The sequence below is a fragment of the Macrobrachium nipponense genome, chromosome 16 (assembly GCF_015104395.2).
Source record: "Macrobrachium nipponense isolate FS-2020 chromosome 16, ASM1510439v2, whole genome shotgun sequence".
NCBI lineage: Eukaryota > Metazoa > Arthropoda > Malacostraca > Decapoda > Palaemonidae > Macrobrachium > Macrobrachium nipponense.
Window position 1 is genome coordinate 70,347,890 of NC_087209.1, and position 20,331 is coordinate 70,368,220.

Here is a 20,331-nt window from a genome sequence, read left to right on the forward strand (position 1 = left end):
ATTATTATTATTATTATTATTATTATTATTATCATCAAGAATTTAGACATAATACAGAGAACTTCAAATCGGATCAAGTCAAGAAGCAAGAATTCTGACCCCCGATTTCAGGCTTTCTTCAAGTTGATTATTATTATTTTGATATATATTAGCATCATTATTTCTTGATCGCATTACATTTGCATTGTACAAACATGGTAACTTAGCGTCTGATGGAAAAAATAAAGTTCATGGAGTTATTAAGTAATTTTCAACAATACTACAGGTATTCGAGAATTAGACGACGCAATCTTTTTCAAACGCCCATGACACTAAAAGGTAGGTTTATTTAACTTTATTTTAGTTTTCTGTAAAAGGACACTATAGAGATGGCTTTGTCAGTCCATCCTCATTTTTCTGTCAGCCCTCAGATCTTAAAAATTAGTGAGGCTAGATGGCTGCAAATTAGTATGTTGATCATCAACCGTCCAATCATTAAACATATCAAACTGCAGCCCTCTAGCCTTATTAGATTTGATTTTAATTAAGGTTAAATTTAGCCATAATCAATCTTCTGACACCTCAACAACACAGACCACCACGGCCGGCTGAGAGTTTCATGGGCCGTGGTTGAGGGTTTCAAACAGCATTATATGATGTACAAAAAACTTGATTGCGTAGAATGAACCTTGGCGCATTTTAAAATTTTTCTTATTACAATTTTTTTTCATTCTCTGACACCGAACTACAACTTATACGAGCATCTCTTAAATTAACCTTATTTATCTTCTTCGAAGAAGCAAAAACTCTAATAAGCAAACAACATGGGGTCTTACGCGATGGACCAAATCATAGCCAATGGAATAAAAAAAAAAAAAAATAAAAAAAGACGGAAAAAGAAAAAGTAGTCAAAGTTGCCATGTTGCGCAATAACGTGAGCTTTTTTTTTTTTTTTTTTTTTTTTTTTTGCTTGAAGTAAGACGAAAGACGACTTCGTCATGATACGACTTTCTTTTTCCTTACTCTTGTTCTTTTATTATTATTAAGGGAAAGCCGGTCATTTGTCTCTCTGCTTTGATGATTTTCTGTTTTATCTTCAATAAAAAAAAGATAGATGACAAAATCAAGTTTGTTTATGCTCTTACAGATTTAATTTTTGCATACTATTCATTTATTAATCTATCTGTTCTGTTTTTTTTTATTTCATATATGCTACTACTAATATTATTACTTTAACTAATTACAGTAGTGATAATGATAACGATACCAAAAACAATTTATTTTATTCAAATTACTTACAGTAAATCGATTTATCTTCTCTATAACATAATGATAAGAATTAGTAACGCCATAACAAGTAATCGTATATTACCCTGTGGTAGGAGTTTAGGAATGCCACTAAGAGGACAGCCACTGCCGTGCAGTCTTAACTTTTTAGTAAAAGGCTAGGTCCACCGCCAATAACTGTGGAAACTGCTGCCTTGCAGTTTTACTTTTTAGTGAAAAGGCTAGGCCCACCACCAATAACTGTGGAAACTGCTGCCTTGCAGTCTTACTTTTTAGTGAAAAGGCTAGGTCCACCTCCAATAACTGTGGAAACTGCTGCCTTGCTGTCTTACTTTTTAGTAAAAGGCTAGGTCACCTCCAATAACGGTGGAAACTGCTGCCTTGCAGTCTTACTTTTCAGTGAAAATGCTAGGCCCACCGCCAATTACGGTGGAAACTGCTGCCTTGCAGTATTACTTTTTAGTGAAAAGGCTAGGTCCAGCACCAATAACTGTGGAAACTGCTGCCTTGTAGTCTTACATTTAAGTAAAAGGCTAGGTCCACCTCCAATAACGGTGGAAACTGCTGCCTTGCAGTCTTACGTTTTAGTAAAAGGCTAGGCCCACCGCCAGTTACGGTGGAAACTGCTGCCTTGTAGTTTTACTTTTAAGTGAAAAGGCTAGGCCCAGCACCAATAACTGTGGAAACTGCTGCCTTGCAGTCTTACGTTTTAGTAAAAGGCTAGGCCCACCGCCAATAACGGTGGTAACTGGTGTCTTGTAGTCTTACTTTTAGAGTAAAAGGCTAGGCCCACCACCAATAACTGTGGAAACTTCTACCTTGTAGGTGGAGTTTTCAGTAAAAGGCCAGGCCCACCGCCAATAACTGAAAACTGCTGCCTTGCAGTCTTACTTTTGAGTAAAAGGATAAGCCCACTGCCAATAACATTGAAAACTGCTGTCTTGCAGGTAGACATTTTACTCAAAGGCAAGGCGCAACACCCGCCCCCCCCTCCCCGCCCCCGCCAATAACTGTGGTTGATGACAGCAAGGTCATGCGGTCGTAATAACCCCTTTGCCAAACAATAAACCATGCCTGATGTAAGGAATAGGACACATCAGGCAACCGACCCCTTAATGTAGGGATAACGGTGGGAAAAAAGAAGATGACAAGCAATCGTATTAAAGGAGAAACAATTCTTCAGTTATGTGAACCTACACATATTTAAAGATGAATCTGCCAAGAAAACAGGGAACCGAACAGTTTCCCTGAAACCTCCCTGTACAGATGCATTTTTGAATTTATGTACATACACATAATTTGTGGATATGCTTCTCCATTTCAAGACACATGCTACTAAGAGCAATTTCTTAATCGTATCAACATTAACAAACATTGAGGAAAAACCTCGCTAGTATGAACACCACCTCGTCATTAGTACGTGATTTCGAGTAATATATTTGCCGAAAAGTTTCGAGAGAGAGAGAGAGAGAGAGAGAGAGAGAGAGAGAGAGAGAGAGAGAGAGAGAGAGAGAGGTTTGACTAATTTATTGTCCTTTGATATCTGCGTCTTGCACTTCTGTCATATAACTATTTACATGCATATATATATATATATATATTATATATATATATATATATATTAATATATATATATATATATATATATATATATAAATCCAAATAAAACTTTTCTCCTTCACAGTCCCAACCAATCTTCGTTGCGCAGTCATGAAAGAGAGGAAATACGTGTGAAAAAAAAAAAATGAAAGACCACAATAAACAATGGAAGAAGAACAAGATTGAAGGGTAGATGCTGGAAAGTATAATAAAATGAGAGAGTGAGAATAAACAAGAGAGAGAAGAGAGAGAGAGAGAGAGAGAGAGAGAGAGAGAGAGAGAAGTGAATGCATCGGCCAGTGTCCTGCTTCCGGTCACATGCTGATAAGGGCCTTCTTCATTATTCCAGGCAGGTTGCGCTGCGCAATCTCGCTAATGAATGATGGTGAAGTGCGTATTTTAAAATAGAAAGGTTGCGAAGCGGTCGTTTTCTGGCGCTTTTTATTTTTTTTTATTTCTTTCCGTATTCAAAGGATTTGGAGGTGTGCGTGTATGTATTATATATATATATATATATAATATATATTATATATATATATGCGGCACAGCTTTTGTACGTCTAGTATCATTCATAAAAAATCAGCGCGAATCCTGTTAATAATTTTGTGGCTTAATTTGTCAATATACGTAACTTTTTCTTTATATTATATTACCTGGTGCCGTTGTGTACAAAGCCATCTTTTTCATTTTCTCATTTGCCACTATATCATTATATTGATATATCTTGATTACTTATCTCCTTATATATATATATATATATATTATATATATATATATATATATATATATATATATATACATATATATATATATGTATATATATATATATATATATATATATATATATATATATAATATATAAATTCATTGTTGATCTGTCCATATTTCGATTACATCACAATAACCTTTACTATTATGAATGGTGTCTAAGTTATGTCATGACAATCTTAAAGATAAAAAGTGGCAAAATAAAGGTGAGGAAAATTTAGTTGTAAATTCTTTCTTGGAGAATATTCAAACCTGGTGAAGTAATCAGTCAGTAAATGAAAAACATTCCTGGAATTCCAATCATGTATTGGATCATCTAGAGTCAAGCAAACATTTTACTAAAACTCTCTCTCTCTCTCCTCTCTCTCTCTCTCTCTCTCTCGTAGTGTAAAGCTAAAAACATAACACCTACTCATGTACCCGCACAAACTGACAATATGCCGTTGACGAAAAAAGTAAAAATAAAAAAGTAAAAAAATAGTCTCCCTCCTCACCTCTTCTCGCGACTGCGCAATGGCTAACTTTCACCAGGTGAGACGGTGTTCGTCGATGTCAACTCTGGACCCGCTCGGCGTAGAGTGTAAGTTAAGGAGGGAAATGAAAGGAATAATGAATAACGAAGGAAGGAGTTGAAATTAAAGTCCACAACTGGGAGAAGAGGAAGGAGGTCTTGGAAGAGGAAGTAATAAAAAAAGAGAAGAAACAGTCGAGAAATATCGTCTAAGAAGGAGGTAACCAAAGAATCAAGTCCAGGACTACGAAGAGGGACGTAAGGGACAAGAATAAGAGGAAGAAAAGGGGAGAACAGCAATGCATCAGGAAAAGAAGAAGGTGAATAAAGTCGAAATATTAAAAGAAACAGAGGAATATTGAAAGGAATGAAAGAAATGAGTACGAAGCACAAAGGTCGATTGAATTGAAATAAAAAACATGAAAGTGTTGTAAAATCACAATATCTAGTGAAAAGGGAAGAGAAAAATCAACAAGGAAACAAAGTATTAAAAAAAGCGGAAGGAAATATCAAATAATCAGATAAAAGAAGAGTTAAAGGCGAAGGGAAGAAAAGCCAGAAGACGCAGCTGATTGGAAGACAGAAATGGACAGAAACTGAATACCTTGATGTAGACCACAATAAATGAGAGAAAAATCGAAAAAAATATCTAAGAATTAGGAAATATCTGTGGAATACGAGAGGGAGACAGTGGAAGAGTTTGTCGAAAATACAGTTATGAAAAAAAGACTAAATAAACCAAATAATATGATTTATTTGGCAGGTTTTTTTTTCATCTAAGTATCGTAACAAAATTCCATTCAGGAAAAATCAAACAATGGTTTGGACGTTCCAAAGAAATGTAATTTTTTTTTTTTTTTTTTTTGTTTTTTTATAAACAGAGCGTAATATAATACCTTCTGGTCCTACATCAAAAGGAAACATTGGGCTTTAGGTAAATTATCGTTATTTATTTCGGGTTCATAAGATGTCAATGAGAGTAAATCTGTCGTCGCAAGGATCGAGGTCAACGGCCCAGTGCGATTTCATCAATGTCTGTATAACGATGCGATTTGTATCTTTGCAGCTAATAGCCATAAATGAAATAAATTCTCATCAGAATTGTTGTTAAATGGTGACAATTTTTCTTATCTGCATTAGCATGGAGAATAATAATAATAATAATAATAATAATAATAATAATAATAATAATAATAATAATAATAATAATAATAATAATAATCAATAATAATAATATAATGAATAATTAATAATAATAATAAAATATTAACCTAAGGAACCCTTATAACGAGGCTATAGTATCGAAATTAAAGCTCCGTAGTGTAAAAATATTTATGCCAGTTTAAACATTATTTTAAAACTCTGGCATAAATATTTTTAACACTACGGAGGCTTTTAATTTCGATACTATAGCCTCGTTACAAGGGTTCCTTAGTTATTAATGTTTAAACCTGGCATAAATATTGTTAACACTACTGTAGGTTTTAATTCTCATTATAATTATTATTATTATTATTATTATTATTATTTTATTATTATTATTATTATTATTATTATTATTATTATTATTATTATTATCAAAGACCCTATTAATTGTTTCCAATTTATCTATGTATGTATATATGTCCTTATTATTATTATTATTATTATTATTATTATTATTATTATTATTATTATTATTATTATTATTATTATTATTATTATTATTATTATTGTTATTATTTTATTATTATTATTATTATTATTAAGTATTTGTAATCCATCTGTGAAAAAACAAGTGGCTTGACGCCAACTGCCACTTATTTGTGTTACCACGAATGAACAAGGGATTCAGGAAGTAAAGAAATAAATAAAAAAGAGCAGAGAATCAGGGAAAGAGACAAAACACGCTAAGAGTGCGTTTTTCCCTGAAAGAGAGAGAGAGAGAAAGAGATGAGAGAGGAGAGAGAGGAGGAGAAGAGAGCGAGGTTTAAGCAAGAAAAAAGGAGGAAGAGGAAAAGAGGCGGGGGTTAAGGAAAAGGAGGGGGGAATAAATTTGTTGGAAAAGGGGAAAAAGGTGAAGGGTAGGGAAGGAGAAAATGAGGAGGTAAGGGAAGGAGAATAGGAGAAGAAAGTAACAGAAATTAAAGGAGAAAAGGAGGAGAATGTAACAGAAAGGAAAGGAGAAAAAGAGGTGAAAGAAACAGAAACGAAAGGAGAAGAAGAGGAGAAAGTAGCAGAAATTAAAGGAGAAGAGGAGGAGAAAGCAACAGAAAGGAAAGAAGAAAAAGATGAGAAAGTAACAGAAAGGGAAGGAGAAAAGGAGGAGAAAGTAACAGGAAGGAAAGGAGAAAAGGAGGAGAAAGTAAAGGAGAGGAAAGGAGAAAAGGAGGAGAAAGTAACAGGAAGGAAGGGGGAAAAGGAGGAGAAAGTAACTGGAAGGAAGGGAGAAAAGGAGGAGGAAGTAACAGGAAGGAAAGGAGAAAAGAAGGAGAAAGTAAAGGAGAGGAAAGGAGAAAAGGGAGAGAAATTAAAGGGGAGGAAAGGAGAAAGTAACATGAAGGAAAGGAGAAAAGGAAGAGAAAGTAAAGGAGAGGAAAGGATAAAAAGATGAAAAAACTACCAAAAAGGAAATGAAAAACATATGAAAGTAACAGAAAGGAAAGGAGAAAAGGAGTGAAAGTAACAGTAAGGAAAAAAGAAAAACATGAGAAAGTAACAGAGAGGAAAGGGGAAAAGGAGTGAAAGTAACAGAAAGGAAAGGAGAAAAGGAGAAAGTAACAGAAAGAAAAGGAGAAAAAGGAGAAAGAACAGAAAGGAAAGGAGAAAAGGAGTGAAAGTAACAGAAAGGAAAGGAGAAAAAGGAGTGAAAGTAACAGAAAGGAAAGGAGAAAAGGAGGATAAGGTAAGAGAAAGGAAAGGAGAAAAGGAGGAGAAAGTAACAGTAAGGAAGGAAAAAAAGATGAGAAAGTAACAGAAAGGAAAGGAGAAAAGGAGAAGAAAGTTACAGAAAGTAAAAGAGAAAAGGAGGCGAAAGTAACGGAGAGGAAAGGAGAAAAGGAGGAGAAAGTAATCTAAAGGAAAGGAGAAAAGGAGGAGAAAAGAGGAAAAGAAATATAGGAGAAAATGAGGAGAAAAGAGGAGAAAAAAAAGAGGAGGTAACGGAAGGACATAAGGAGGTAAAAAGGAAAAAAGACAAGGGAAGGAGAAAAGGAGACAGGGAAAAAGTAAAGGAGAAAGGGAAAAAGAAAACTAAAAGGAATGGTAAGGAGGAAAGTCAGAGAAAAGAAAAAAGATGGGGAAAAGGGAGGAAGGAAAGGAAGAAAGAAAAAGGGAAAGGAATGAGCATAGGAGGAGAAAAGGGAAGGATAAAAGGGTAGGAAAAGGAGGGAGAAAAAGAGGAAAGGTAGAGGAAAAGAAGAGGAAAGAGGAGAAATAAAGAAGGGAAGGGAATGAGAAAGGGAGGGGAGAAGGAATAAAAAGAAGAAAATGTGGAGAAATTGAAAGTAGAGAAAAGGGAAAAAATTAAATAAAAATTGAGAAAGAATCGAAGGGAACGAGAAACGAATTAGAAAAGAGAAAGAAAGGGAAGAAAAATGTGAAGGATTGGGAAGAAGAAAACGCAAAAAGAATAAAATAAAAAGGAATAATTGTAAAGCAGGAAGACAAAGAACTACAGGAAGACGGCAAAAAAGGAAGAAGGAAAGGAGTGGATGTGAATAAACGGAAGAAAACATGCAAGGGAATAATGAGGGATAATCAGAACCCATTTAAGGCGACAAGATTCTTGAACGGCTGAAGAAGAAGAAGAAGAAGAAGAGAAGAAGTAGAAGAAGAAGAATGGTAATTTGAGAGTAGTTAAAAAAATCACATAGAATTTCTGAGAAAAATTATATATCTATCTATCTATCTATCTATCTATCTATCTCTATCTATCTATATGTATATATATATATATATATATGATATATATATATATATAATATATGTGTGTGTGTGTGTGTGTGTGTGTGTGCGTGTCTGTGTGTGTGTTTATATATGTGTATATGTTTATATATCTATATACGTACGTATATATATATATATATATATATATATATATATATTTATATAATATATATGATATATATATTTATATATATATATATATATGTTTATAATATATATATATTATATATATATATATATATAACTTGAAATGAAGGAAATAGATGATAAAGGCACTAAACTTTAAAAAAGTTCTTTTGGATTACCTCCAATTTACTTTTATCAGTCTCTTCATTCAACCTTGCGTAGGGCCAGCTTCCGTCGCACCTCATTGCGCGATGTCGTAATTGCCTGCTATTATTCTGCTGCGCGTTGTCGAAAGTAAGCAGTCTTTGCCTAGTATAAAAAAAAAAGAAAGAAAAGGGCCACGGGCAAACATAATGGAAGCCTTGATTGGGCAGCAAACGAATCGGGTGTTTTCCCTTTGTCCCCTTCAACACACAGTCGGTTATTAAGTAAACACTGCATCGGATTTAGCGGACATTAAGTCGGCAGCAACCTTTCTCTCCTCGAATGAGCGGCGTTCGTTGGCGACTTCTGGCGTCGTTACTTTTTCTTCTTGGTAGCAGAGGGTATCGCCATTAACTCCGAGTACGCTCAAAATCGTTATTTCTTTTTGCAGTGCTCATGTCTTTCGAATCCTCATTCTGGGGCGGAACTGAACCTTTTCCGAAGCATTTGCCGTTTTCTCTTCTCTGACCAGTTCTTCTTCTGCCTCAAATGGCCGAGACTAAAGGGTTCTCAACGTGCAGAGCAACATCCCAATTTTCACGGATGCATCTTAGATTTTTCGACAACCCTAAGATAAAAACATTACCTACATGTACATTTTTTTGTTACTAAGAATATTTGTGTTACTTTGATTGAACTTTATTATTTACTTTATCCAATAGTCTTTAGCTTTCTATGTCAGTTAGTTGAGGCTGTGTCCACAGCCTGACCCAGCTTCGATTACCAGACGCTCCAGTAGACCGCACTCCGTTCTGTCTTCTTTTTTTTTCTCAGAATAGATCGAATTTCACACCGTTTGGTCGGGGTCTTCAGGTGTGATAATACCACTTGACTTACTTCCAGTCTTTAAGAGGAAAGGAGCCTCTCGGTTGTGTGTGCGATCTTTATGCACCTCTGCTTCTCATTCTAAGTCCTAAGTTTGTATTTTGTTAATCCTCCTGTGTTCTACTTAATACGTACTATATGGGTTGTTATCCCACTAATATTTTATAAGGATATGGATAATTGCCTCAGATATTCCTGTCTTAGGTCATCATTTACTAACTCCTAGGAACTTCCTTCATTAGAAGAGCCTGCATTTTTTTTTTTTAATGATTTTCCTTTCATTCCAATCACTTACTACATCGAGTTTAGCCTCATTCTCGTAATGGTCTAGATACTTAAATCTTGGTCATTTCTCCAGTCTTGACTGCTTCTGCCGAGATCCCTCACACGTTTGACAAACCTAAATAATACTTTGCTGTTCTCGTGGATTTCCTTTCCTTTAATATCTTGACCACCGCAGCTGCGTTTTTTCCTAGTCATGTGATGATTTAAATTGCAGTCCGCATGAATATAATTTTTTTTTTTACCCACTTCTGTTGAGATCCCTAAGATGTTAGATAAAGTCAGCCTTGAAATGTACTTTCTAACTTTTCCTCTTTCCCACGACTGACCACTGTTGTTGAGATCACTACTGATATTATCAGTCCGTGAGTGGTTGACGTAAGTCACACAAGATTGTCTTAAGAGACCCCGAGGTCTAAAAATAGGTCAGTTTATTGTATAGGTTCCCGACACTAAATCGAATGTTTCCTGCATATTTTAACTATGGAATCTGAATTCGTGGATAAATATATATATATATATATATATATATATATATATATATAGTATATATATATATATATATATATATATATATATATATATATATATATATATATATATATGTATGTATGTATATATATATATATACTGTCTATATGTCTAAATTTTGATTGCTTGCTTGAATTTGTACAAAGATCTGACATGAAAACTGACAAGATTCTCGATTCAGAATGTTTTTGTATTAATTTTGTAGTTAATCTTACTTTTCAGTACAAAGTCAGTTGTTGATACGTTTAAGATCCATTCGCCAGGTGATCAAATGCATATAAGGAAGACAGAAAAAAGTAATGACAGGTATTATAAGATATCTAGACAGGCTTGTCTAAATTCTAATCATTTATTCCAGTTTGTTAGGCATAAATTCTCGAGTTCGGTTTTTACTGATAAAATAAAATGTATTTCATGTACTGGAATGCCAATACAGAATGAGCTAATCTGATTTTATTGTATTATTATTTTTACCTCTACTTGGCTCACATTATTAGCGTTAAAATCCTCTACTTTCTTTTAAGCAGAATAATAGGACAAGCCACTAAATAACTAACGTTAGTAATCCCGGACCTGGAATAATAATAATAATAATAATAATAATAATAATAATGATAATAATAATAATAATAATAATAATAATAATAATAATAATAATAATAATAATAATAATAATGAAAGAGGAAAAGACAAATTTCAAAACTAACTGTATAATATGAAACCAATTGTCTCTGGATTTTAATACGGTTAAAAACAACAGACTAAAAAAAAATTGAAGAAATATAAGTTTAATGTTTTTTTTATATTTTTTCTTCCTTTTCAGAAATAAATCATTCTCCCTGACACGGTTTGCTTTAGGGAAAAACAAGGGAATAGTCCGGCAGCATTCACCCTCTGACTTCTTGATGTAGTGCGAACTATTTTTCGTATTCTTGTCGCCTGTTTAATGTCTATTTTCATTTTCATATCTTGTTGAATTATACTATTGTATGGCTTAACGGAACACGAAACAAACACACTACCACATTCAACATCTATAAGTTCTTGAAGTCAAGTGACAAACCTTCTTGCTTAACTGTTATCATTGTTATTATTAAATTCACCCATTTCTCGATTTTCTTCCAATAAAAAAGGAAGAGGAAGTGATTAGCCAAAGGAAAATGAAATGGAATGGAAACACAAAAATGCACCTGTGAGCTACGACGCATGCGCAGACGCCAGCAATTTCGGCTGCGTAATGGTCGTTCGAGAGTACGCTCGACATCTTGTGGCCCCCAAAGCATCCTTGCTTACTCATCTCCGCTCAAACTTGATCTTAGCGAATTCGGGGAGAAATGACTCTCGGATGCTGCTGCTTTGTTGATCTAAGGAATTTTATTAGGGAGGAGAAAGTTAGAGGAGATCTGCTATTAAAACAATGATAGGAACAGTGATAGAGAGGTAATTTGAGACTTCTGAATGAGAGAGAGAGAGAGAGAGAGAGAGAGAGAGAGAGAGAGAGAGAGAGAGAGAGATGAGCACAGATAGTAGCAACAGCATATTCTGCCTTTCACGCATAGCTCAAATTCTTCCTCCAACTCCCCCTGCGTTCCTAGCATCTAGGATTGTCCTCTTAGAAAGAGGAAGGTCCTCTTGGAGCAGGAGGGGAAGGAGAAAGTCGGGGGTGGGTTAACAGAACGCGCGAGATTTATTGAAAATATGATCAACAGAAAGATGATGAAGAATAGAAAACGATAATACTTGTAGTTCGAATGAAATAATCGACGTTTATAACATCACATGTTTTTTTTTTTTTTTTTAACACTGGCTCGTAACACGATTTGATAAAAAGAGAAATCGTCGTATGGTTTTCCTTGACATAACGGGATTCTTCACTCTCTCTCTCTCTCTCTCTCTCTCTCTCTGTATATCAACTCCTTAGGCTGTTCCTTTGCATTTGCCTGTAAAACTATATTATACTACTCTCTCTCTCTCTCTCTCTCTCTCTCTCTCTTTTGTATATCAACTCCTTAGGCTGTTCCTATGCATTTACCTGTAAAACTATATGATACTATTCTCTTTCTCTCTCTAACACATATTTGATCATACTCTCTCTCTCTCTCTCTCTCTCTCTCTCTCTCTCTCTCTCTCTCTCTCTCCTCATTTTATGTCGACTTATTTACCAATATGATAACACAGATTATATTTTCGGAACGTTCAATTTTAGATTAATCAAGTTCTCAAACTATTATATATAATAAATCATCGACAAAAAGACTATCTTGAGCTCTTTACTAGACAATACTCACGGAAACATTTCATTATTTGAACACAAAAAAAGATGGAAAAAGAAACGAAAGTAAAATAATAAATAAAAGAAGAAGAAACCGAAAACCGCGGGTCCGTATTTCCTAGATCCGGCTGACGGTCTTTCGGAATGACAGTGAAAATCTTGACCCCAATCTGTTGCATAACGTGTTGTAGGTTCTTTCCGTTAAGCATTGTTTACAAACGCACACGCACGCACGTGCGTGCACACAGACACACACATACACACACACACACACACACACATATATATATATATATATATATATATATATATATATATATATAATATATATATATATATATATATATATATTGTATATATATTTACTTATATATCCTTATGTGCTTAAAAAATCACAGTAGATGCACGTGACTTCATAAATAAGCGAATACCACGGGAAATGACAGTCAGAAATCCAAGCGCTTTCGTCTTTATTAAGACATCGTCAAGGAGCTACCTAGGGTAGCTCCCTTGACGATGTCTTAAAAATTAAAGACGAAAGCGCTTGGATTTCTGACTGTCATTTCCCGTGGTATTCGCTCACTTATATCTTATGTATATCAGTTAGGAGCCTAATTAGTGTATAATATGATTTAGATATCGGCTCATTTTGTATCCCGTTATTAACTTTCAAAAATATTTGTTGTAACATTCATACTCTTCGATTAAAAGAAGTAAAAGCGCCATGACATGAATTTCACAAAGTGTATAGTGGCGTAATTACCTATTGTTTCTTGGTCTGTGTGTATGTGTGTGTGTGTGTTTGATCCTGATCTGGATTAAACTCTGACAATCTGTTTCGTATCTGCTCCATGTAATTAATTTCTGTACAGGAATTCGTCTTGCATGAAAAGGACTTTTCGCCAAGACATCCAGTACATCAACAGTACCTCAATTCCAAGCAATCTCACGGACAATTAAAGATTAAATGCGTAACAAACTGAAATAGTAAATAAAGTCTTTCATATATCCTTCAGCTAACACACGTCAGCGTTCCAGCTGCACGAAACACTGTTTTGTTTCCTCACGCTGGCTTTGCTTAATCTTTCTTCACATTCTGCACAGAATGGCTGCTTATTCTTGACAATTGTTAGGAATAAATGAGACCGTGAATGCTTGTCCCGCTTTCCATCATCTAGATAATGTAGTTTCTCCCTCTCACACTGATTTAATGAATGTTTACATGCTACAGCGAATAGCTTCTTGGCAGTTCTTAGGAATATTTTGGGACGCGAATATTTGTGCCCTTTTCGTCATTTAGGTTTTGCTGTTTCTTCCTCTCGAGGTGGTTTATCTTTGTTTATATTCCGCAACGTTTGGTTTCTTCTTCCTTATCATTCTTAGAAAGACATAGACTATGAATGCCTGTTCCCCTGTCTTCATTTAGATATTGTAGTTTCTCCTTCTCACACTGACTCAATATTCGTTTCATTATGAAACGAAGAAATTCTTGATTTTTAGGAAGACAATAGGCTATGAATACTTAAACTTCTTTTGTCTTTTACGTTTAATCGTTTTCTTTTATTCTCACAGTACCTAAATCTTTGTTTACACTCTGCAACGAACGGTTTCCTCTTCTTGACAAACCTTAGAAAGACATTAGGCTTTAAACGCTCGCGCTCCTTTCGTCACTGTCATTGTGAAGTTTCTCCTTCTCACAAAGACGTAATCTTTGCTTACATTCTGTAACTAATGGCTTCTTTTTCTTGACAGTTCTTAGGCAGGTATTAGGCCACGAGTACTTGCCCTCCGTCCGTCAATCACATTATATTTTGTTTATTTTCTGCAACGAATAGCTTCTTCTTCTTTTCGTTGATAGTTCTCAAGAGAACATTAGGGCCGAAACGCATGTGCTCCTGCCGTCATTCAGATGCTACAGGAGTTACAAGGGACAGAGGGTACGATACATTGGAAGTTTGCGCGAATGCCCCCGTGCCCGAGTTGGCTGGGTACGGAGAGTGAGAGTTGAAGGAGGAAGGCGATGGGAAAATGTCAGCACAGGAAGCAAAAGAAGAGTAGAAGTGAGAGAAAGAGGAAGAACATCAAAAATGGATGGGAAGCGTTACCAAACTGTGATGTAAAAAACAGACATTAGGAAGAAATAAGTGAGGTTGTGGTGGAAGAGAGACGAGAAATGACAGCAGATTGTTCTGAGGGGGAGATGGAGTGGGGGAGGGGAGGGAGTAGGATCGGGAGGACGAAGTGGAGGGTACCTGGGTCATAGGAGGAGGGAAGGAGAAGGCTCTCAGGAGAAGGGAGAGGGAGAGTTTGAGACGAGAAAGATGTGGTGGTGAGGAGGGGGAGGAGGAGGAGGAGGGGGTGTTAGATAGCAGGAGCCTGAACGCTTCATCAATAGCCTCCGGGGAGATACATGGGCAGAATCCATGAGTAGCTGTGAGGAGATAATGAGGATAACCGAGAAGAGAAGATGGGGAGAAAAAGAAATAAAAAAATGGTGGAGAAAGTCACGATAATTTCCGATAATTAAGACTTTGAAAACCGATAATCTTTGAATAGGAAAAGTTGCAGAGTTTTTTAGGAAATAATTTTAGAAAAACTTTTTAGGGATTTTAAAAAAGAAACGTCATGGAAATCTCTTGCTGGGGAAGTTTTTAGAAGAATATGCGATTAAAACAAATATAATCGGATGAGAGGAATTAGTTTGATTGTCAAAATTACTTGTGATTAAAAGGAGAAAATATTTTTATATCTGACCCTGAAAAATAATATTAATGCAAAACTATTGTTGAAAAATCATTCCCGCTCCCTTGTTGGTTTCGGGCCTTCTGAAGACCATTGCCATTAGCACCAGACGGATGAGGTATGTTGCAAGTTCAGAGAACTTTGTTTGTGTTTCTATTAATGCAAGGAACCCTCCTTACTTATCCGGCGTTGAAGAAAATAAGGTTTCTGATTACTAAAAATCGACAGATGATACCTTCTGCCTTAATCCTTAGCTCGCACAATGGCCAGGGGGGCTATTTGCATTATGTACCCTGTAAATAGCCGCTGTAGAGAGCCGAACAGGATGACCCAAAACTCATTAACCTGCGCAATAGCCAAAGGTACTGTAATCAGTGCGCACGTACACATGTTTATGATGAGGACAGCTGTTTGTTTATGTAATATTTACAGTACTATGTGAATAATTTTTAACACGTGTCTTTGTGTTTATATTTTTGACTTCACGTTTGTGGTCGTATCTGGTCGATATATCGTGTGAAATGAAAAATACGACGCTTTGGCCAAATTTGGTATAATTGGACAGATTGTGATTTCTCTCCAGGGCTCCGTTTCAGATCTCTTTCTGGGACATTTCGGCCGTCGATTTAACATTTAACATCTAACACATCTGTCTGTTCGTTTAAGCTCTGTCTCTGTGAATGACTTCAAGTTTGTGTGCGCTTGCTTGCTTGTGAGTGCGGTTATATACTTATTTACATGAATGAGCTTCTATATTCTTATAACACCTTTCTGAGACCTGTATGATTATTCAACACAATCTTTTCGGGAAAATTAAAAGTTCCCTTTGCCATGTTAATTATTTCATTGTATATATATATATATATTATATATGTATGTATATATATATATATGATATATAGATAGATAGATAGATACATATTTATATTATATATATATATACACATGTCATATATGCATATATATATATACATATATATTTAAAAGAGAGAGAGAGAGAGAGAGAGAGGGAGAGAGAGTCCAGGATCAAAAGGCCGCATGCGCAAAGGCAAACGAAAGATAAACTTGATGGAATCGAGTGAAAGTCTTCCTCAGCGAGAGTCGGGAAGAAAGGGACACAAACATCTTCTAAAATCGTTTGCAGAAGAAGAAGAAGAAGAAGAAGAAGAAGAAGAAGAGGAAGAGGAAGAAGTGGAAGAAGGAATGAGGAATAAAAGAATATAAACAGCTATGAGGATGAGATTAAAGAAAAAACAAGAAAATAATGGTTAATAGATGGGTTATTATGAAGTAATAGATTTCGACAAGAAACTTGATATGACGAAAAAGTAAATAAATAAACAAACATTCTGAAGATGAGGCCGCAATGCAGATGTAAATAGGTTTTAAAAAATGCAGAAAGAATAACTGAAGAAAATAACGATAAGTAATTGAGGAATGATATCAGAGAAATAGATGGTAAGAAGAATTGTGAAGAGGATGAGTTGGCGAAATTCAAGGGAGGAAGAAATAAGATAATGAAGATGGAATAGGGGTTGTATGATGATAGAAAAATAGGTGGTATGATGGTGCCTCGAAATGTAGTTCAAATATAAATACGATGCAATAATACCAAAAATTACATTAGACAATGATACAATGACTACTAATAGACGAATTGGAAGACGTTTCTCTTTGGGATAAAAAAAAAACATTATTATCATTATTGGTTTTATTGGGAATAATGGCTATTTCAGCCGCGTTTACTTTGTATAGAAGTTCCTCTATTCTTCTTATTACTGAATTTTCTTCTGTACTCAAAATGGCTATTATTAAAACACCAAATGGGGATTCATATAAAAAACATGACTCCCCCATTTGGCGTTTTAATAGCCATTTTGAGTACTGAAGAAAAATCAGTATAAGAAGGATAGAGAAACTTCTATACAAAATAAACGCGGTTGAAATAGCCATTATTTTCAATAAAACCTGTATAAATAGTTATTTATAGTGTGGGGTTCCGGGTTGCAGCCTGCCTTCTTAGGAGTTCATCACGTTTCTAGGATCACACTCTTCTGCATGAGTCCTGGAGCTCCTTGTGCCTCTAGTTTTTCCAGATTGCTTTTCAGGGATCTTGGGACCTTGAAAAATTATTATTATTATTATTATTATTATTATTATTATTATTATTATTATTATTATTATTATTATTATTATTCACACACATGGGTACATATTTATTTAGATAAAATATCCTCATTCATTTCCTAAGCAATGTTCTATGGAACAGAATGTATACATATGAAAAAACCCGACTCCAAAAAAATAAATAATAAATAGATGATATAGGTAATATTTGATGTTAGATAGTGGTTATTGTTGAGATAATTTGATGCTTTATTAGCTTTTTTTCTATTTATCTAATTCATTTTCTGCCTTCTCTATACGTGAATTCTGGCACTCCACAGTTTTGGCGTCTTTAATAATAATAATAATAATAATAATAATAATAATAATAATAATAATAATAACATGAGAGATATGTAAGGGCATAGAGAACGAAACAAAAGACTGATAATGATGAGGAAAAACAAGAGTGAATGTCGAGGGTGCCTGAAGAATACTAAGAAAATAGGAATTAGCAGAATGTGCGAGCATATTAATTAAGTGATTGTTATTTATACAATGAGTAAACGTGATAAATGGATGAACAGAGAGAGAGAGAGAGAGAGAGAGAGAGAGAGAATTATAATGTCTGATTAAAAGAAGAATCAGATCTCTTACGCATATCGAGAGAGGAGAGAGAGAGAGAGAGAGAGAGAGAGACAGAGAGAGAGAGGAGAGAGAGAGAAGAGGAGAGGGGAGGAAGAAGGAGAGGAGAGAATTATAATGACTGATTAAAAGAAAGAATCCAGATGCTCTTCGCATTATCGAGAGAGAGAGAGAGAGAGAGAGAGAGAGAGACTTTCACCCCTAGTGTTGACACTATGTGTTACTACATGATGAACCTGAATAACCTAAACTATTTTATCATTATTTCTCTGTTTTATTCAGCACAATTCCAAATTATTAGTTGAAGCATGTGACGAGGAACACCTTAGTTTTTCCGATTAATTTTCTACTCAACTCTTGTCAGTTTATTAAAAAAAAAATCTTAAATTCATGAGCTTTGGGACTAAATCTTAAAGTGACCAAGACTTCTTTTACAAAGTATTCTTCATAAAATTCCTAAATTTTCAGGTGCGATTGAGCCTATAACCAATCAAAACAAACGTTGATATTTTTGAGGTGCGTTCTGTCCAACGGATATGAATAACTGCGTATTCCTGCAATTCCTGACCGAAATACCACGCATCTCCCCAAGAATAAGTGACTCTCTCTCTCTCTCTCTCTCTCTCTCATACGATTTATTTTTTGAGGTTTGCTCAATAACCTCAATATGCGTAACTGCGTATCACTGATGTCTGCTAATACTGGCTTGAAGTTGTTGCAAATCTAATCAACTAAGTACTCTCTCTCTCTCTCTCTCTCTCTCTCCTCTCTCACACACACACACACACACCACCACCACAATTACACACACACACACACACACACACACTTTTCATCAGCTAATTAAGTCCACTGAAGATAATTATAACATATGTCAAGCTAATTCCAGTCAGCACTTCCAACAGGATTCTCGAATTTCTTCCCAGTTGTCGAAGAACCTTATCTGAAGTCTTCACGATCCTCCAGGAGACTGAAGAGGAATAGGAGGAGAGGGGGAGATGAAAGAGGTAATAGAGGGTAGAGGAGAGAAGGAGGTAATGGAGGTGGGTGAGGGGCGTTAAGAGGAGGAGGAGGTAAGGGAACAAAATGGGTCTGGGGAAGGAGGTCTATGGAGGAGGAGTGTTAGGACGAAGAGGCAATGATGGAAGGGAGGAATAGGGGATTGGGAGTGTGAGTGTTAGGGTAAGGGGGGGTGGGGGGAGGAAGGAACGAGGGATTAGGAGTGGAGGGGATGGGTGTGGGAGGGGTAGAGATGTCTGGCCCTGGAGAGTCTCTCTCTAATCATGCCAGAAATGTGACTCCAGTTCTTTCACCTGAGGAATGCTGGAAAGGGAATGTGGGTGCCCCTCCCTTTCCACGGGACGGTGACCTGATTGGGTTTTGATGTTTTACGCCGATCAGAGATGCCCAGCTCTTGCGTTCGTGAAATGCGTCGACTGTATGATGGATGTTCTGTGGCTGCAGAGTATTTGTTATTCATGAGCACCTGGTTTTGTCGACAGTTAGAAATTTTAAGGGTCACCTGACATTGTGGTTCTCATTTGTGGACGTCCCTGCAGATGAATTCTGCTTCAAATGCAATAATCATGTCTAGAGACGAGTAAGATTGAAAATACTGTAGAGAGAGAGAGAGAGAGAGAGAGAGAGAGAGAGAGAGAGAGAGAGAGAGTCCTTCTGTTTCTGGTTATGCAGTAAACTCGTCTTGAAGAGGATAAACACACATACAGACAGACAGGATAGATAGATAGATAGATAGATAGATAGATAGATAGATAGATAAAAACAAATCACGTACCCATCTCTGGAGGCAGGCAGGTGCCCGAGGCAGAAGACCTGGATGCCATTCCAGATCCGAGACACTCCTTCGGGAGGCCTCTGGCAACGGCAGTGCCTCTTGCTTCCTGTCGGACATTCCTCGAGCATTTGTGATGTCTCGTAAAAAAACAGATCCTTCGAGGATCTGCTATAAAAACGATTCCTCTCAATGGAATTAACAAACCACGTGACTGGACAATCGACTCGATCGGCCAATCACAATCCAGGAAGAAGCCTGGAAACGAGTTGCGTACGAAGAGAGAGAGAGAGAGAGAGAGAGAGAGAGATGCTTAGTGTTTAGCGGACGGTGACCCATTCCTGTTTTGGTTATACCTTTGATGTTTACATAATGGTGCAATTTCAGAGAGAGAGAGAGAGAGAGAGAATCACCTCTTGAGAGAGACATATTCTGGAATTAATTAAATCAACCACGGTAAGATCCACTCGAAGACTCAATCTAATGTCGATCAGTTCCACGCAAACAGTGTTAGAGAGAGAGAGAGAGAGAGAGAGAGAGAGAGAGAGAGAGAAAGTTTTCTCAGCTAAGTGCAAAAAGGGGCTGCGTCATCATGACAAGATGTAGTTACGCCACCACAGAGCAATTAAAAAAAATAAGATTATAAATACAAATAGATACTAAGGCGAATATTTTTTTTAAATAGATGATCTTGCGTGGATGTAATTTGACAGAAGCTACACTTTACTGATAATT